This window comes from Camelus bactrianus, chromosome 4, assembly GCF_048773025.1.
Source record: "Camelus bactrianus isolate YW-2024 breed Bactrian camel chromosome 4, ASM4877302v1, whole genome shotgun sequence".
Classification (NCBI taxonomy): Eukaryota; Metazoa; Chordata; class Mammalia; order Artiodactyla; family Camelidae; genus Camelus; species Camelus bactrianus.
Genome location: NC_133542.1, coordinates 29,727,152 through 29,744,976, shown reverse-complemented (window position 1 = coordinate 29,744,976; position 17,825 = coordinate 29,727,152).

Below are 17,825 nucleotides of genomic sequence, written 5' to 3'. Positions count from 1 at the left end.
GGGAAGAGCAGAGATGGAGTGGGCCCAAAGAAAGCCCACAGCTGCAGGGGACGAAGAGCCTCACTCCACACTGTGGCCAGTCTCAGTGCACCGACTCTTAATTCGAAGTAGAATCCTCTGTAAACTCTGAGGGCGTTTCTAGGAGCTGAGACGCAGTCAAAACTACAAATCGGTACTGATGTGAAGGAAGCACTTTCTTCTTAAAATTAGACACCCTGTCCTGGAAAACACTGGCATTTCAAATGCTGAGACTTCCTTCCTGCAGCTTCTAGCTCTTTCTGCCCCTGCTCAGACCTAAGTGGCCAAGGAGCCACAATGACCCAGCAGGGGAGACTGAACTCAACTTTCATAAGAGCTAAAGAGAAACTGCTACACTCCACCTTGCTGAGACCTGACAAAAAGCCATTTGGGTCAGACCGAAGGGCACTTCTCTAGAAGAAACCTAGGCATGCTACCTGCACCCCTCCTCACTCCCATTTTGTGTATATTGGGCAATCTTTTCAGCTTTATCAACCTTGCAGGAAACCATAAATAAATTTCCAGTTGACACTCATGCTTTCTGGTTAGGTCAACCCCACTTCTTCCTTCCAGAGACACTGTCCTGACCATAGAGATAAAAATCAACAAATACCGCATTCTTTCCAACTGGTCTACCGTAAGTTTCAGCTGGTTTGAGCATGTCACCCTTCTGGTTTTCTCCAGGGTGCAAGACATGCCCTGGCCTCACTGGTAGCTTAGCTGGGTTTCCCGCTGACATGAACAAGGGAAAATGCCCCCCTCCACGTTTCCTGGGCCTCACCCTTGGGAACAGCATAGGGCCTTAGGAACTTTTAAAGCTCCACTTGCTGAGCCTAAAACCTGTATCTTGGGTGTTTTTCTTGTTTCTCTTTTCATCAGGCAGCCTTCAGTGTTCTTTCGGTGCTGTTTTTTTTTTTTTTAATCATGGTTTATTTTTAAACTTGTAATGCCCCTGACCTATGACCCTGAGAGGATCTGACAATTATTAGCGCTCTTAAAAAATTTCTTAAAGTTTGGAGGAGTAAGGAGGAGAGAGGGAAAGCATGAGAATGAGAGAACAGTTTGTTCAAGTTATTTATTTATTTTCTCTCTTTTCTCTCTCTCACAAAACCAACGATTGACATTATCTGGGCTCATCTCATCCTGTGGATTAACCACACACACCCTACCCACTCCTTTTGCTACCAAGTGTCTTTGTTTTTCCTGCTGCAGGAAAAGGAAGTAAAAACTCAAATTAGGTTTCTTTGATTACCCAAGAGCAGTTGGTGGGGTCCAAGTCTTATCTTGGCCTTTCTTCAAGCAAATGGTGGGGTCTGTGCTCATCTCTCAAAAAAGCACACCTTACTGGCACTATGTGAGAAAATTCTTTGAGTGAACTCCTTGCTAGTGTGGGCCAGGACTCCAAGGTGGACGAGCTTAAGGGGAGAAAAAATGAGGGTACTGAGTAGGCCTAATGAGTTGTTTTGAGGCCACAAAGCCATTGACTGGTATGGGAGAAGTTCCTGAAGAAAAAAAGAAATCAGTGAAATTCCACTGTTCAAGCCCTCATGGTGCTTGGGACAGGGAAAGGGGAGAGAAGGGGCCATTTTGGAATATCAGGCAGGCCTGGGTGGGCAGATGTGGTAGAGAAGGGCTTCTTGAACTTGACTGTGCATAGGAAACACCTAGGATCTGAGGCTGGAGGTCAAGGGTGGGAGAGATGCTGCATGTCTAACAGGCTCCCTGAAGTCGCCAGGTGCTGCTGCTTCACCACACTAGTGAACTGCACTTTTGGAAGCAAAATGATAGAGTATTTGGGGAACCAGGCACAGCATAAAAGTAAGTGGAGGTGAGGGGAAGAAGGAAGGAGAAAGCAGACAAACCACTGCACCACTAAGGCAATAGATGGACAGTCTGACAGTGAGGTGAAGAGTAGAACAAGACCGCCAGTGGCAGACGGATCTGGGTTCAAATTCTGGCTCTGCCACTAATTTTCTGTGTGACCATAAGGAAGTCATTTCATCTCTTGGTGCCTTGGTTTCCTCTTCTGTAAAAACAGGGATAATAAAACCTACCTTGGCAGCTTCCCAGGGTTACCCTGAGCATTCCATGAAATAAATATGAGGAAGCTCTTTGCAGATGCCAAAGTACTTTGCAAATGTAGTCTGTGATTATGCTAATAGCATTGCACGGGTTCCTCCACAGATGAGAAATAGCCAAATGTAACTACATTTCTCAGAGCACCAGGGGAGCACTTACGCCCATAAGACTGAAGAGGAGGAACTTGTATCTCATCCTTCAAAGCCTTTGCGCCATGTTCACAGTCCACGGCCCAGGCCTATGCTACCCCTCTGGTTCAATGTCAATCACTTTCCTTTTTTTATGGGATGATTATTCCTCTCTGAAAGGATAAAGGGCATGTTTGTGTTGATGGAAATTCCTCTTTTCTATTTTGGGCTTTCTCACATTTCACCTACAGCCTTGGGCAGAATAGCTGATTTTCCTGTTTGACATGGGACAAGATTCTTTAGGAAACTCCAAATAGGTAGGCTACAAAGATGTGTTACCGGTGCCTTCTGAAAACAGGGCTCATTTTCCTTCAAAGTTGCCAGAGAGTGTGATGGCACCAGACTCAGTCATGTCCTACTCCCCTCAGCACTGAGGCACGGGCACCCCTAGGCAGGCCTCAAGGACCAAGAATACCCAGGGATGGGTAGGGGGAGACTCAGGCAAGTGGAATTTTCTGTTTAACTCAACATTGTATCTGGAAAATACAGAGGTTTCCTCCACCCCATTCTTATAATCAAAATTTTCTCTAAAACAGTGCACTCCAATTTACTACCTTAATTAGGAGAATATCCTGAACAATCACTTAATGTTTTTGAAGATTCAGATTTTGCAGCGTCTGAGTCATTATCATCACTGACTACAAGGCGATGATGCCAAGATGTAGATAAAGGTAGACAGGCTCCAAGTTGATTTTAAAATAAAGCCCCAATTTTTCTCCTTCTCTTATGAATAACACATAGCAGGCAGGAGATATGCCACGTGCTTGGCAAGCATTACCTCATTTCATCCTCAAAAAACCAATTAAAACAAAACAAAAAGCCTAGTTTTATGCTGCATAGCACAGGGAACTATGCTCAATATCTTGTAATAACCTTTAATGAAAAAGAATATGAAAATGAATATATGAACGTGTATGTATGACTGGGACATTGTGCTGTATACCAGAAATTGATACATTGTAACTGATAGTACTTCACTTTAAAAAAAAACAAACAAACCTATAAAGTAAGTTTGTTATCAACCACTTTTATGGATGAGGGAACTGAAGCTCAGAGAAAGAATCTAATATACCAAAGGTCACACAGGCAGTAAGTGGCCAAGGTGGGATTTGAAGGTAAGTCTGCGTGGCAGGCAAGATAACAGCCCCCCAAAGATGTCTACACCCTAATCCCAGAACCTGTGAATATGTTGCCTTATTTGCAAAAGGGACTTTGCAGGTTGCTTAAATTAGGGACTTGAGATGGGGTATTATCCTGGATTCTCTGGATGGGCCCAATATGAGTACAAGGGTCCTTAAAAGGGAAAGTGGGAGGCAGGAGGGTCAGAGAAGTGACAGAAGCTCAGGTTGGGAGATGCAGACCCACAAGCCAAGGAACAAAGACAGCATTTTGGAGCTGGAAAAGGCAGGGATATGGATTCGACCCTAGAACCTCGAAGAGGAACACAGCCCAGCTAAGCCATTTTGGACTTCCGACGTCCAGTATAGTAAGATAATATATCTGGGTTGTTTAAGCCACTAAATTTATGGTAATTTCTTACAGCAGCAATAGGAAACTAACATATATACAGACACATCTCTAAGATATTGCCGGTTCAGTTCCAGACCACCACAATAAGACAAATATTGCAACAAAGTGAGTCACCCAAATTTTCTTGTTTATCAGTGCATAAAGAACTTAGGTTTATCTATACTGTCATCCATTAACTGTATAATAGAATTATGTCTAACAGAACAATGTGCATATTTTAGTTTAACAATTACGTTATTGCTAAAAACCATCTGAGCCTTCAGCGAGTCCTAATCTTTTTGCAACAGTAACATCAAAGATCTCCATAACAAATATAATAATAATGAAAAAGTTTGAAATATTGCAAGAATTACCAAAATGTGACAGAGACACGAAGTGAGCAAATGCTGTTGGAAAAATGGAGCCAAAAGACTTGCTCGATACAGGGTTGCCACAAACCTTCAAGCTGTAAAAAATAAATGTATTCCCTGTCAAGTGCAATAAAGTGAAGCACAATAAAACAAGGTCTGCCTGCACTGATACAAGGAATAGCAGATAGAAAAGTCTGATTTTGCTGTTGAGTCCTGTGTATGTTGCTGTGAGACATTTCTGGCTTTCCATGTGGATTTAGGGAATTGTAATTTTTAAATTATTTTTAAAATTTATTATTATTTTAATCTTTCTAAAAGCTTTGGGGGAAGAAATTATGTTTGTTTGTTTATTAGTTTTTTTTTCATGGAGGTGCTGGGATTGAACCCAGGATCTCATGCATGCTAAGCACACACTTTAGCCCTGAGCAGTACCCTACCCCCACAATTATTTTTTAATGCCCAGAGCCTGAACTCTTAACCACAGAGCTAAATGTCCTCTCCCCACCTCCACCCACCAAAAAGCCCGTTGGTGTTTGAAGGTTGTTATTTGTAGCTAGAATTCTGGTTTAATAAGAATTATTAAAGACATAAAGACTATAGAGTTGGAAATTATTGGTGAAACTACTTGCATATCACCTCTCTGAAGGAGTGAATAGTGGGGACTGGTTTACAGGGGTGTCAGCATGAGTGCCGGTGAACACCAGAAAGAGGAGGGACCCACACAGAGAGCAGAGAGAATGAATGGAGAAGTCTTTCTGAGCTTCAGTCTTGCAATCAGACACTCAGGGCCTGTGGGGGACAGAAAGTAATCATCTAACCCCTTCATTTTACAGATGAGGAACTTGGTCCCAGGGAGGAGAGCCAACTTGTCCAAGGTACACAGTGAGCCCTAGGCCAGGACTAGAGCCCAGGGTTGGACCCTGGCCCCAGTCTCTTGCTCTGCCCATGCCCCCCACCTTGGAACCTGGTGAAGTTTTGTGTACACTAATTGGGCATTTCACAGAAATATGGTCACAGTTTGGTCACTGTTCAGAGGGTGGTTATTTGTAGACAATCTCTTAGATCACCAAGAAATGTCCATGCTTCAGTAAATCGTCCTATTATACTTAACCAATAAAACCTATGCTGTTATAACAGGTTTATTTCAGAGCCACATGTGTTAAAAAAAAAAACAACTCATTCTGTTGCAGAACATGTAGCAAGTTCAGTTCTTGCATAAGTGCCTAAGCCAACAATGGCAAATATAACCATCTGCCTGTTGGATTACATCTAAATCCACCCACATCCGACATAAGATGAACAAAACCAGGCCAAAGGGCACTCCTCCGTCCATGCCTTAAGCTCACACACACTTATACACACACATGCTTGAAACGAATGAAACCAGAGACCCAGATTTCCATCCTGGGCTTGTGGATCCAGCCCTCTGTATACACATGTATCGCCCTCCTACCCCTCCCCTCCAAATAAAAATGCATACTTGGTGGCCACAGATAAACTTAATCTTTTTAAATCTGCTTTCCCAAATAGAAGGTCATTTTCAACTTGAGTGTCTACTACATACCAGGCATTGATCTAGTTTTGAAGGATACAAAAATTAATAGGCCCTAGTCCTTGACTTGGTGGAGCCTGGTAAGATGTAAGTATACCTGATTATTTCTATAAGCATTTTACCAGTAAGGAACAAAACCAGACTACTTAATAATAGGTCCAAGATCACACAGTTTGCTGTTGTCAGAGCAGACTGGAGCCCAGGTCGTTCCCTCTTTAAGCTTCACGGACTACTGTGAATCTGTGGATGGGCTGCCTCAGAATTACCTGAGATTCTTGTTAAAAATATAGAATACCCTGGCCTTCTGAGCTGGAGGCTGGGAGGATTAGGAGGAAGAGTGTGGCTGGGGAATCTGAATGTTTAACAAGCTCCTCAGGTGACTGATACATACTCAGGTTTGTAGACCTCTTGAGTAGACGCAAATGTCAGTGGGTCTCTACTCAGCTGGTTGTACATAAGAATTAGCTGGAACAATTGAAAATATATATGGGGGAGGGTATAGCTCAGTGGTAGAATGTGTGCCCAGCATGCACAAGGTCATGGTTTGATCCCTGGTACCTCCACCAAAAGTAATAAATAAATAGATAAACCTAATTAACCTCCCCCACAAAAAAATTAAAAATAAAATTAAAAATAAATAAATAAATAAAAATATGTATGAATTCCTGGGCCCAAACCCAGAGATCTATATTCAGTTCATCTGGGTGGTGCCCAGGCAATTATATAATTTTGGAAAGTTGCCCAGATGATTGTAAAGTGCAGACTTTGAAACCCAGACCCCTGTGAGCAGTGATAACAAGTACTATATCCCAAAATCAGAGTAACTCCCCAAGCAAATTAATCCTATCCTTCTGGCCGTGTCCTAGCTTGCAGGCTCCGAGGAGGAAGTGCGAGGCTTAGTGAGAATGGAGAAGGAATGAGGAACAAAGTTGGCTCCCCTGAGAACCCCAGGGCTTTGGATCAGCAACCTCATCTGCAAATTAGTGAGGTTTTACATCACTTGTTTCTGCGTTGATATTTCTTTTTCTCTTACTTTTCTTCTTTCTTGACACATGTTCTCTTAATTTATTCTGACATGCTATAAATGAATAAATTACACTATTTAAAGAGTTGTTGTCAATACATTTTTCTTTTTCTTGGGTCCAGAGAGAGAAAAAGAAAGGAGCATGCGAGTAAGTCTGGAAAGGAAGCACCTGCACACAGATAACCTACAGGAGTGGGTGGCGGAGACTGGGGCAGGTGAGAAGTTTGCAGCGTGATGCTCTCCAAGGGTGAGAGTCCATCTGCTCAGAACCACTTCACATGGATTTTTAAAAACTTTCTTTTGTGGTCAAACCCTTTAACACTTTCATTCTTATTTAAATTCAGTCCAGTTGTTAAGTCAGTAGCAGCAGGAGCTAAAATATCAAGGCCTGGCAATTGGGGTACTAGGTATTGTGACAATAAGTCATTAAAAACAGGAAATGAAAAAACAAAGGAAGAAAATGAAAGAATATCTTTCCTCGTCACACACACACACACACACCCCAAAATTTATTTTAAAGCAAAAAGAGAGAAAGAAAGTTATAACACTACACCTAAAATGATTTGCAAAGGAATATTGTTTTACAAATGGTTTGAAGTAGTCTAGTGACAAATTAGGGAGATTTTGATTTCATAGTGAGTCAGCAGGGTATTTTTGTTGCTGTTTAAAAAAAAATTCATTTCTTTACATAAACATTTTTTCATTTTTTATGACCTTGTAAACCAAAAAGCTCCCATTTCAAAACAAAAACTAAATCCCAGATCATATAGACATTTACAGCAATTACATTTATCTAAGTGACATACATTTTCAGTTGTAAGAGTGTAAATTAGATTTCTGTGACAAATGTGCCTTCCTTTTTAATAAACAAAAACAATAGGGAAAATGCAGAACCTTAAGGATAATCTCAAATTCAGTACACTTTTTTATGTGTAGGGGTGGGAGGTAATTAGATTGATTGATTTAGTGCAGGTACTGAGAATTGAACTCAGGACCTCAAGTATGTTAGCTATACCCGCCCCACTGAAGTTACTAGGCTTTTCTTAAGTCTTTAGATGCTGTTATTTCTAGCACAAATAAACTCAAACACTGGAACCTTTGATTGCTACCCTATTGGCAAAGAAACCAACCAATTTAAGAATGTTTTAAATGAACAACTTACAAACCGCAGTGATATGTATTTATTTTTTAGCCTTGTGCTATATATATCTTAATAAACTGCCTCAAACTGTACTTTGAAATGAGAGGTTATAGGAAAATTAATAACAGCAACAGAAGAGATTCCATTTACGACACTCAGACATGTAAATAAGTGACAGGAAACTTTTTTTCTTCTTTCAATGCCACAGGGCCATCCAGCCTGTCTGTTCTTTGCTCTGTCTGAGGGGATGCGTGGGGAGGGGGAGAGATACTTTTCCTCCATTCTCAGTCAGGTCACTGGGACCTCTGAATTAAACTGACAGAAGACAGACTGACAAGAGAAAAGGCATCCACATCTTATGTGCACAGAGGCTTCACAGAAAAAAGGTGAAAACTCAGTGAAGCAGTTAGATTTTATATACCATTTTAACAAAGTGATAAATAGTGGGGAAGTGACTAGAAAAAGGAAAGGGGGTTTGGGCTTCTAGGGGTAATAAATTATGCGGTAGTGATTAGGAAATACATGGTGGAAACCACTAGCAGGTAGAAGATAAGGGTTATTTTAGTACAGTCTGTTCCTTCAGACTCCTCTTGGTGCCAGCTCTCCATCTACAGTGATACAGGTCATTCTCCTCATCTCAGACAGGAGGTGGGGTGAATTATTGCCATCTTCAAAAGGGAAATTTATGCCCTGCTTAAAACAACAACAGGGAGAGAGCAGAGAGCTCTTCTTATATCTGCTGTTTCTCAATTGCCTCCAGTTCAAAAAAATCAATATGCCAAAATGGCATACTTGGCATAGCCTATCTTGAGCCCCTTCACCCCATCCCTTGTCTTCCCACCCCTGTGGCTGCACTCAGAGATGCCTGAGGTTTCAGGGCTGAGCACCCAGCACTGTTACATGTGTTCTGAAGGGAATCATGCTCTGCCAGGGAAGGAAACAGCCACCATGTGGGGTTCAAAGGATTCAGCACTCCAGCTTGTGTGTTACTACCTGGGCTTCAGCCTTGTAAAGCCAGGTCAGTGGGAGTTAGAGGCCCAGGCAAAGGTCCTGAACAATTGCTCTGCACCCCCAGTTCTCCAGGAAGTGGTTCTCAAACTTGAGTGTGCATTAGAGTCATATGAGGGGTTTATTCAAATGTGGATTCCAGGGCTCTGCCCCAACTCTATCCAGCAGATCTAGGAGGCCCAGCAATTTGCATTTCGAATAGCTGGTCCGGGGACCACACTAAGTAGCACTGCCCTAGAGTTAGGCCTATCTGGTTGGGCTGACATGGAGAGAAAGGAGCTGTCATGGTTGAAGATGAATCCAGGACTGGAGGGAAAAGCAGAGTCATGATCATGTGGGCATTTAGGTGCTAAAAAGAAAACAGCTGGAATTTTCCATAAACTGTCAGTATTAGTCAGGATTCTGGCAGGAGACTGATAGCACACTTAGATGGGGTAAGAAGGGAGTTTAATACAGGGACTGTTTACGAAGATGTGGGAAGGATGCAAGGAAATCAGCATGGGATGGTGAAGCACCCTGGGGCTAGCTTCAGTGAGGACCTGTTTCCACCCCCAGGCACCTAAAGAGACAAAGAGAGGGAATTGCTACCAGAAGTCTAAGACGCTAGCTGTAGCTCAAGGAAGCTGCCTTGATGGGACCTGTGGCTTTTGGCAGATGGATGGAATCAACCCCGTATCAATCCAGCAGGTAGGAGCCTGTCTTGGGAATAAACAGTAAATTGTCATGATTCTCAAGGCGGTTATGCTCTATAAAGTCGCTGCTAACACTAAATTAGTGAATACCAGATCATTGCCCCTAGGGGAGATACACAGTTAGGCTCCTGCACTCTCTGGCCACAATATTTTCATCAATGGATCAGTATATACATCCTTGTTTCATGTGTGTTTCTATTTAAAGACACATTATTTAATATCTATCATTGATTCATTAACTTTGAACTCATGGCCAAGAGCACCTGAACGAAGCTTATCTAACACATATTTTCCCATAAGGACTACTAGACAGCACTTCAGCACTCCACGTGGGGGCTGTTTAATCACCAACAAAAAGCACAAACATGTAAAAATATGGCGCTAAATGGATTGTGAAAAGGATGATTGTTCAGAGTATGAGGGCTGAAACAAGAAGGCAGAGCAGTTGCCTTGTTTGGTCTCAGCTGGAAATGTGCACATTGGGCAACAAAAAATTTTTTCCACTTTTTGCATGTCTATGGATGACCAGGAAAGCACCATGAGCACAGATTTGGGGATTACAGATTGTAAATAGGCAAGTTTGCAGCTGCAGAATCTGCAAATAAGTAGGAACAACTCTACCTAGACTTCATTCTTCTCTCTAACAGCCCAGCCCCCCACCCAATCCACTGGTGCCTCCCACTGACTGAACCCAACCTGAGGGTAAAAAGACTTGTTGGTACAGTTTTATAAAGATCAGCTTTCAAAGATACTGATACGAATGGGAAAATGTGGAGAGTAGATTTGGAGAGAGTGTAGAAAATATTTTGTGCATCATCCTTATTATTTAGAGACTTGGCTGAGATCCTAGGGTATCTGCCTATTTTATAAGCTATTACTTCATTCATTCACACACTTATTCATTCATTAAGCATTTACTGAGCACCTAGCACTAGGCTATGCACTCTAATCTGTGTAGTAGAAAGTTAAAAAGGTGGGAAGATACAGTTCCTCACTCAAAACTAAGACAATGTTGTAAATCAACTGCAGTTCAATAATAAATAAATAGATAAATAGAAAGAAGATACAGTTCCCTTTGAGGTATTTGAGCATCTCCTACATTCCAGACCCTGTTTTAGGTGCCCAGGCTGTAGCAGGATGTACGAAACGTCCCTGCCCTGACAGAACTTGCAGAGCAGGAGGAAAGACAGGTGAGTGAAGGACATGCTCTGGGATGCTAAGTGAAACACAGGCACCTCTACTAGTCAGGGGAAACATGAGAGGCCTCAGATCTAATTAGGGCAGAAAGAGTGACCGCGGAATATTCAGGGAGAGCTTTCTAGAGGCAGCAAAGTGCAGCTTGAGAGACTCTGAGTCAGTGCCAGGAGCCCAGAGCAAGGGAAATAAGAAAGGCGAGAGGTGAAGCCATGTCTGTGCACAAATGGGATTACATTCTGTGTCCAAATGCTGAGAAGTGCCGATGAGAGGAAGAGATAAGCACTGCGGGAGTTCATGGGAAGGCAAGGTCACGCTGAACTGGCCCTAAAAGGGTGAGGAGGACTTGGGGCCCGTAGTGAAGAACCAGGCAAGTTTTTCTAGAGCTCCTGGCTCACTGTAGTAACTTTGTAAAGCAAGGACTGACTTCACCCCTCCCCATCCTCTGCACTGGTCACACACACTGCCTGCCCGTCACCACCTGATGGCACTCATTCTTCTAGCCTGCAGCTGCCTTGAGTCGCCCAGGGAGACCCATCTCCCACTTTGGAGCTCAAAAGTCAGAGTTGTAAGCAAAATTCCCTACAGAGACTCAAAAGCTTAAAGGGGGTAAAACTGTGGGGGCAATTGGAATACTGAGGAAATGTTCAAATCACATCATGTAAAATGGCCCTCTTTGCCCCCATGGTGGTCTTGAGACCAGAGAAATGTTCAACAACACTGTATGGACTCTCCTGGCTCAGCATCAAGCAGGGCACACTCAGTTAGAGGTTGGAAGGAAGGAAGGAAGGAGGGAAGGAGGGAAGGAGGGACGGGGCAAAGCAAAACCTGCATTCTCTACATTGTGTGGCACTGGGCTGGCTCCCAGCTGTGGTTCTTTCCTCTCACAAGGCAGGGATTTTACCAAGTCCCTCCTGTGTGCCTGGCTCTTCGCTAAGCCCTCTCACAGATGGGGACTCCCTTCACACATCCAGTAACCCTAGAGGTTGACGTTGCCTCCTCCATTTAATGGATGAGGAATGTGAGCCCTGGAAAGCTTAGTAACACATTCCAGCTCCCTGCCTTTCAGGAGGCAGATCTCAGACCTTTGCCTCCAAGTCATGTCCTCTTTGTTCCTTTTCCATTTTGCTTCCTCTTCTCCTTTCTTTTTCGTTAGTAAGAAGGAAATCCTTTCTAAACAGTGTCTCCTCTGTTCTGAATAGGCCTTAAAGGAGCTTTGTCACCTGACAAAGATGCTATTTTCCTTTTTGTGGATTCTGGGAGCTCCTGCTACCCTCTTGTGGGTGGCTTGCTCTTTTACTCTTTCAAGCACTGTACCATCACTCACAGCCTTTAAATCTCCTAAGTGCTGTACAGGGAAGTTACAGGAAGTTATGGTCTCCATTCTACAGATGAGTAAACCCATGCTCAGAGGAATTTAATGACTTAATTCAAAGTCATGCATCCTTACCTTGAGACAAAATAAGTTAGACTCTCTAGACTCCCAGGTTCTTTCTCTTAGCCTAGGAATGGGAACAGCTAACGAGCTGTATCTTTGACTGAGAGAAGGATTCTGAGGCTGTGTTCAGGCTCAATGGGAAAGAGACCTGTAATTGATTAGCAATGTCTGCCGTGGGAGATGCGGGGGAGGTGGTAGGAGGACCAGGAGTTGGGGGAGAAGAGGTAAAGGAAGGCACCTGTACTTGGTATTTGCTATGCTGACTTACCATAACTATTTCTAAGCCTTCTGTTGTTTCTTACTTTAATGAAGAATTACGATAATTCTCTTAGCCTGGCACAAAGTTGATGCTCAGTACAGAGAGGTACTATAATTTATTGAGTGACTACTGTTTATCAGGCACTGAGCCGGGCTACATAGCTACATTTATAGCCATTCAAGTTGATCATAAATAAACATTCTGATTCAGCTAAAATTAAACAGGGCGAGCTGTTTTTACTCACAATAATTCTAACCAAAGATGTGGTGTTTTTCCCAATAGCAACCAATTCTGCAATTCTCTGGATACCAACTGGGTGCCCCAAAATTCAATTCAACTCGGACACTAACTACCCAGAATTAGCAGAGACCCTACAGGTTAAGGGTTCAATTCCAAAGTCATAACATCCAGGTTGCCACCTGTACTTCGACCAACTGGCTCTAAATTGAGGTTCCCATGACCCCCTCTTCAGGTTTGGTAATTCACTAGAAACAGCTTACAGAACTCAGGAAAACATTTTACTTACAACATTGATTTTTTTAAATAGAAAATTGATTTTTTAAATAGGGCAAGGTATGGGGAAAGGGGTGTGGAGCTTCCATGCTTTCTCTGGAGGTGTCACCTCCCAGGACCTCGATGTGTTTACCAACCTGGAAGCTCTCTAAACTCCATTATTTAGGGACTTTATGGAGGCTTCTTTACACAGGCATGATTGATTACCTTCTTGTTCATTGGTGATTAACTCAATCTCCAGCCCCTCTTCCTTCCCTGGTGGTTGGCGTTGGGGTAAAAGTTCCAACACCCTAATCATGCTTTCCTTTTCATTACTAAGTCTTTCTGAAGACCAGCACCCATCCTGGAGATATTTAGGGACCTCCAGCCACCAGTCATTTCATTAGCATACAAAAGACTACAAAAGACTCTCTTTGCTCCGGAAATTCCAAGGGTTTTAGGAACAATGTTCCAGGAACCAAATGTATTTGACCAAATATATATTTGTCACACATGGCCTTAGACATAACTTGGAAAAACACATCTCTTTTGTGAAGCTGAGAGCCATTTGCTGATTTTAACTAGTGACATGTCATAGGACCTCCCTCTAGTGGCCATGAAAGTTGCCAGGACAATTCCTACACTTTTAACCCACATTTTCTCTCAAAATGCTCTGAATGTGAACACTTTGGACATCTAAGATGATGTCAGTGGTGACCGCTTTGTGTATGCACATGTGGCTGTGGATACACACAAATGTGGTTACACATACCAAGGAGCAAATAGCCACAAGCAAGGTCCCAAAGTCAAGGTGCCTTCTAGTGTTCAGACCCCCTGATTGTTATATAGGGGATAACAGCCCTGGGGGAAGGAGAGAGAATGCGGGGCTCTAAGTCTGGCCAAGGGGCTATGTGAGGCCAAGAGAGAACCATCCTCCCTGAGATTCTGATTCAAAGCACGAGTCTGGCTTGGCAAGAGCAACAGGAAGAGAGACGTTCCAAAATCACGTTCATGAGAATCCTGGGTGACCCTGAACTTGTTCCCCATCCCATCCCATCCTGTCTTCAGCTCCCTGCAGGCTACCTCCGACACTGAGAGAACACTAGACGGTGTGGTGCGGGGAGCATCAGCTGGGGCTCAGGAGGGAAGACATGTCATCTGCTTTATTTTGGGGTTCCTCAATTCAATTTCTGTCAAGTGCCTGATTCCCAGGAGTACTGGAAATAAACCTCATGAAACAGAGATTCCATCAGGGCCCTGCTATTTGTCTTTGCCGATCCCTGTGCAATGTTTGGGTTCTCGCCCTCTTGGCACCTTCAGGTGCAGGATATTTCTGCTCCCAGCCTGCCAACTGGAGGCACAGGAGTCATTCAGGCTCCTTGTGACCTTGCGAAGTCACTGAAGGCCCTGCTTGCCTGGAGCCTCTGACATCCCCTCTCTGAGGACTTGCCAGGGAAGCAGAGCCCAGGGCCCCATCCAAAACACACCCATTTCATCCCTTCCCTTCTGTTCTGGCCTCATCTTAGGTCAAGGAATCTTCTCTAGTCTATGGGAAGGTAGCGGGTTTGGTAAGATGCTGTGCTATCAAGATGTTTCTGCATTTCCTGAGACAATAAACACACAATAGCCTAGGGTTGTGTGTGTGTGTGTGTTTAAGTAAGTAAAATGTAAGGAAATATGAACTACCAGGGAGGGGAAAAAAAACCAGTTAATAACTCAAAGTATTATCTCAATTTGTTGTTACTGGCCTTAGGCTGTGCTGGATTTGAGTAAAAAAGGAAGATTTAGGGAAACATATTCTAGCCACTTTGTACTCGGGGTACTTGACTGAGTTTTCATAACTCACTTTTACTTCTTTTTGAGGCATTTAGGGAAGAGGAGGAGACTGAAACATCTGTTTCTGGGAGCATATGGGTTGAGAAAGACTCTTTGGGGACAATTTCTGGTATGAGTTTGAAAACCCATCTCCTGAAGCAGTGGAAACACCACTAGTATCCCACCATTATGGGAGTGAGAAATCTAGTCTCCTTAGGGAAAGGACCAAGACCGTGCTGTCTTAGGCCCCAGTAGACATCTAATGTTAGAAATGTCCACTTCTGAGGCTGGCCAGCTGCGGGAGTTTAAAGGCAGTATTTCATAACAGGAGTTTCTGCAAATATTGTCATTCAATGACTTAAAAATACACTGGGCCATAACCTGGGACCCAGAAAGTTCCAAGGATTGCCTTTCCATTACCGTCACTTTTTTCTGATCAAACCACTGAAAAGCCAATTTCCCATTTTTACTCCTTGCACCAAGATGACTGTTGTTTTTACTGAGGTAAGAAAATGAAAGTGCTAAGAACCAGGGGGAAAATCTGTTCCACCAGCAGTGATGACAATGGGGGGTGCTGAGCTGGGAGAGGGTGGGGCCCACCATGACCTCCTTCGGGGCTGGTACTGGTTCCCCTCCCTGGCTGGGCACATCTGCATGCTGGCAAGTCTCATTGTTGACACACTCTGCAAGGTCCCCTTGACCAGGGGAAGGTCAAGGGCATGCGTACCTTTTAGAAGCCAAGCAGATGTTCTTGGAGGCTTCAAAACGTAATTTTAAAACATAATTTTCTTATCCACAGAAGCCTTACTTAATCATCATCGAAACTTAATACATTAGTTGTATGTTTCCAGGTATATGTCTTTTTCTTTTCTTTTCTTTTCTTTTCTTTTTTACAAAAATGGGATTGTTCTATTCTGTAACTAGCATATTTCACTTAACAATATAGTATGGGCATTTTTTTTCTTTTGGTGTGTTAACAAATATTTATCTACATCATTTTTAGGGACTAATATAATAGTCCAGTAATATAGATCTGCTATACTTTATTTGAACTCTTTTATCAGGTATTTTGATCATTGCATTTTTTCACTTTTATAAAAAACATTGCAGCCGACAGCCTTGTAAAATACAGTCCATAGTCCTTGTAAAATACATTTTAAAACCTTTTGATGGGCATTGCTAAGTGGACCTCCAGAATATACACTTTGACTATATTGTACATTATTCTCACTAGTGGTGAACATGATGTTGCCAATATGATTGTTGGAAACTGTTGACTGACTGTTGTCTTAATTTATATTTATTTCGTTGACTAGTGAGGTTGAATGTTTTCCCCATAGATTTTTTTTGCCCAAGGCCATTTTCCAAAGGAAACAGTATCTCTGAGTGAAAACGGTTTATGTTCTTCTAGTCTGCGCTAACACCTCCTCACCGTCAGTGGATGCTGCTGTTTACTCAGGGAAAGGAAGGGGGCCAACCTGGAGAAACACTGTAAAGCAGACAAAACTCCTCACTAGGATCCTGTCCTCCCACTTCAGGCTCTAGTGCCCCTTTATTCACCCATCAAAACTCAATGTCAGGAAAAAAAATTAAAAGCTCATTTATACTAGAGTAGAAGAGACTGATAGAGGTATTGTTGCACTACTCTTCTCAGGAGTATTTAATACATCTAAAACCTTAAACTAAATGATCAAAGCTGTCAAAATGACAGGGCTTCATCAAGAGATGGTGAGATATTTGGGGGATGGGAGTGTAGAGGGGGACACCAACTTTTCCAGATCTATGAAAATTCTAGCACCCTCCTTGCCAGGAGGTGGGCTGGCCTGCTAGAAGTAAGTGACCACCGGACAAGAGGCCTGGGTTTCAGTGTTAACCTCTATACCTCCAGAGCCTAGGTTCTGAACTTCAGTTAGCTGACGCCCTGCAGAATTCCTTATTTCCAAATTTGACTGCAGGTTTCCTTGATTTTTCCATGTCCCAGTTCTCTGCCTTGATTTTAACTTGTCTCAGAAAGCCTCCTAATGTGTGTGATGCTGATTTCCAGCCTAGTAACATGAAGTTAAAATGAGTAAGTTAGCACCTTTTCTGCAAGATATCAGGCTGCTTCAGATATAACATGGGATCCTAACCTTTGATCCAGTAATATTTCTCCTGGGAGTGGTTTCAAGGGAAAGAATTACCATGGGGGAAAAATGCCTGTACTCATGAAGATGTTTATTGCAACACAACCAGCCGATGATTCAGAAATAGGAGAGTAAATTGTGGTATATCTGCTGGATTAAAAGTTATGTAATCACTGTGGTATATGTACAATGGAATATATTACTCAGCCATACAAAAGAAGGAAATCCTGCCTTTTATGACAATATAAATGGACCTTAAGGACCTTGTGCTACATGAAATAATTCAGACAAAGAAAGACAAATACTGTATGTTCTCACCTATAAGTGGACTCTAAAAAAGCCAAACTCAACAGAAATAAGGAGTAGAATGGTGGTTTCCAGGGGCTGAGGGTTGGTCAAAAGGTACAGATTCATAATTATATGATAAATAAGATCTGGGAATCTAATGCACTGCATGGTGACTGCAATTATCAATAATTATGTACTTGAAAGTTTTTAAGATTATATCTTAAATGTTATCCACACACACACAGTCATAATTATATGAGGAGACAGAGATGTTAACTAACCTTATTGTGGTGATCACTTTGTAGGATGTACATGTATCCAGTCATCACACTGTACACCTTAAACTTAACTATGTTATATGTCAATAGTATCTCAATAAAGCTGGAGGGGAAAGGTATACAGCCATTAAAAATGATCTTTAGGGCAAAGGAAAATGTTTCCTTATATAAAGGTAGATGAAAAACTTACATATACAAAACAGTATCTATAGTTTGCTGCCCAATTATATTTTAAACTTTATATGCAAATATAAGGCAATAGAACAGAAAGTTAGCAGGGGTTATATCTGGATTCTGAAGTTATTATTGATTTTAAATTTCTTCCTTAATCTTCTTGCACTTTTGAAGTTTTTGGC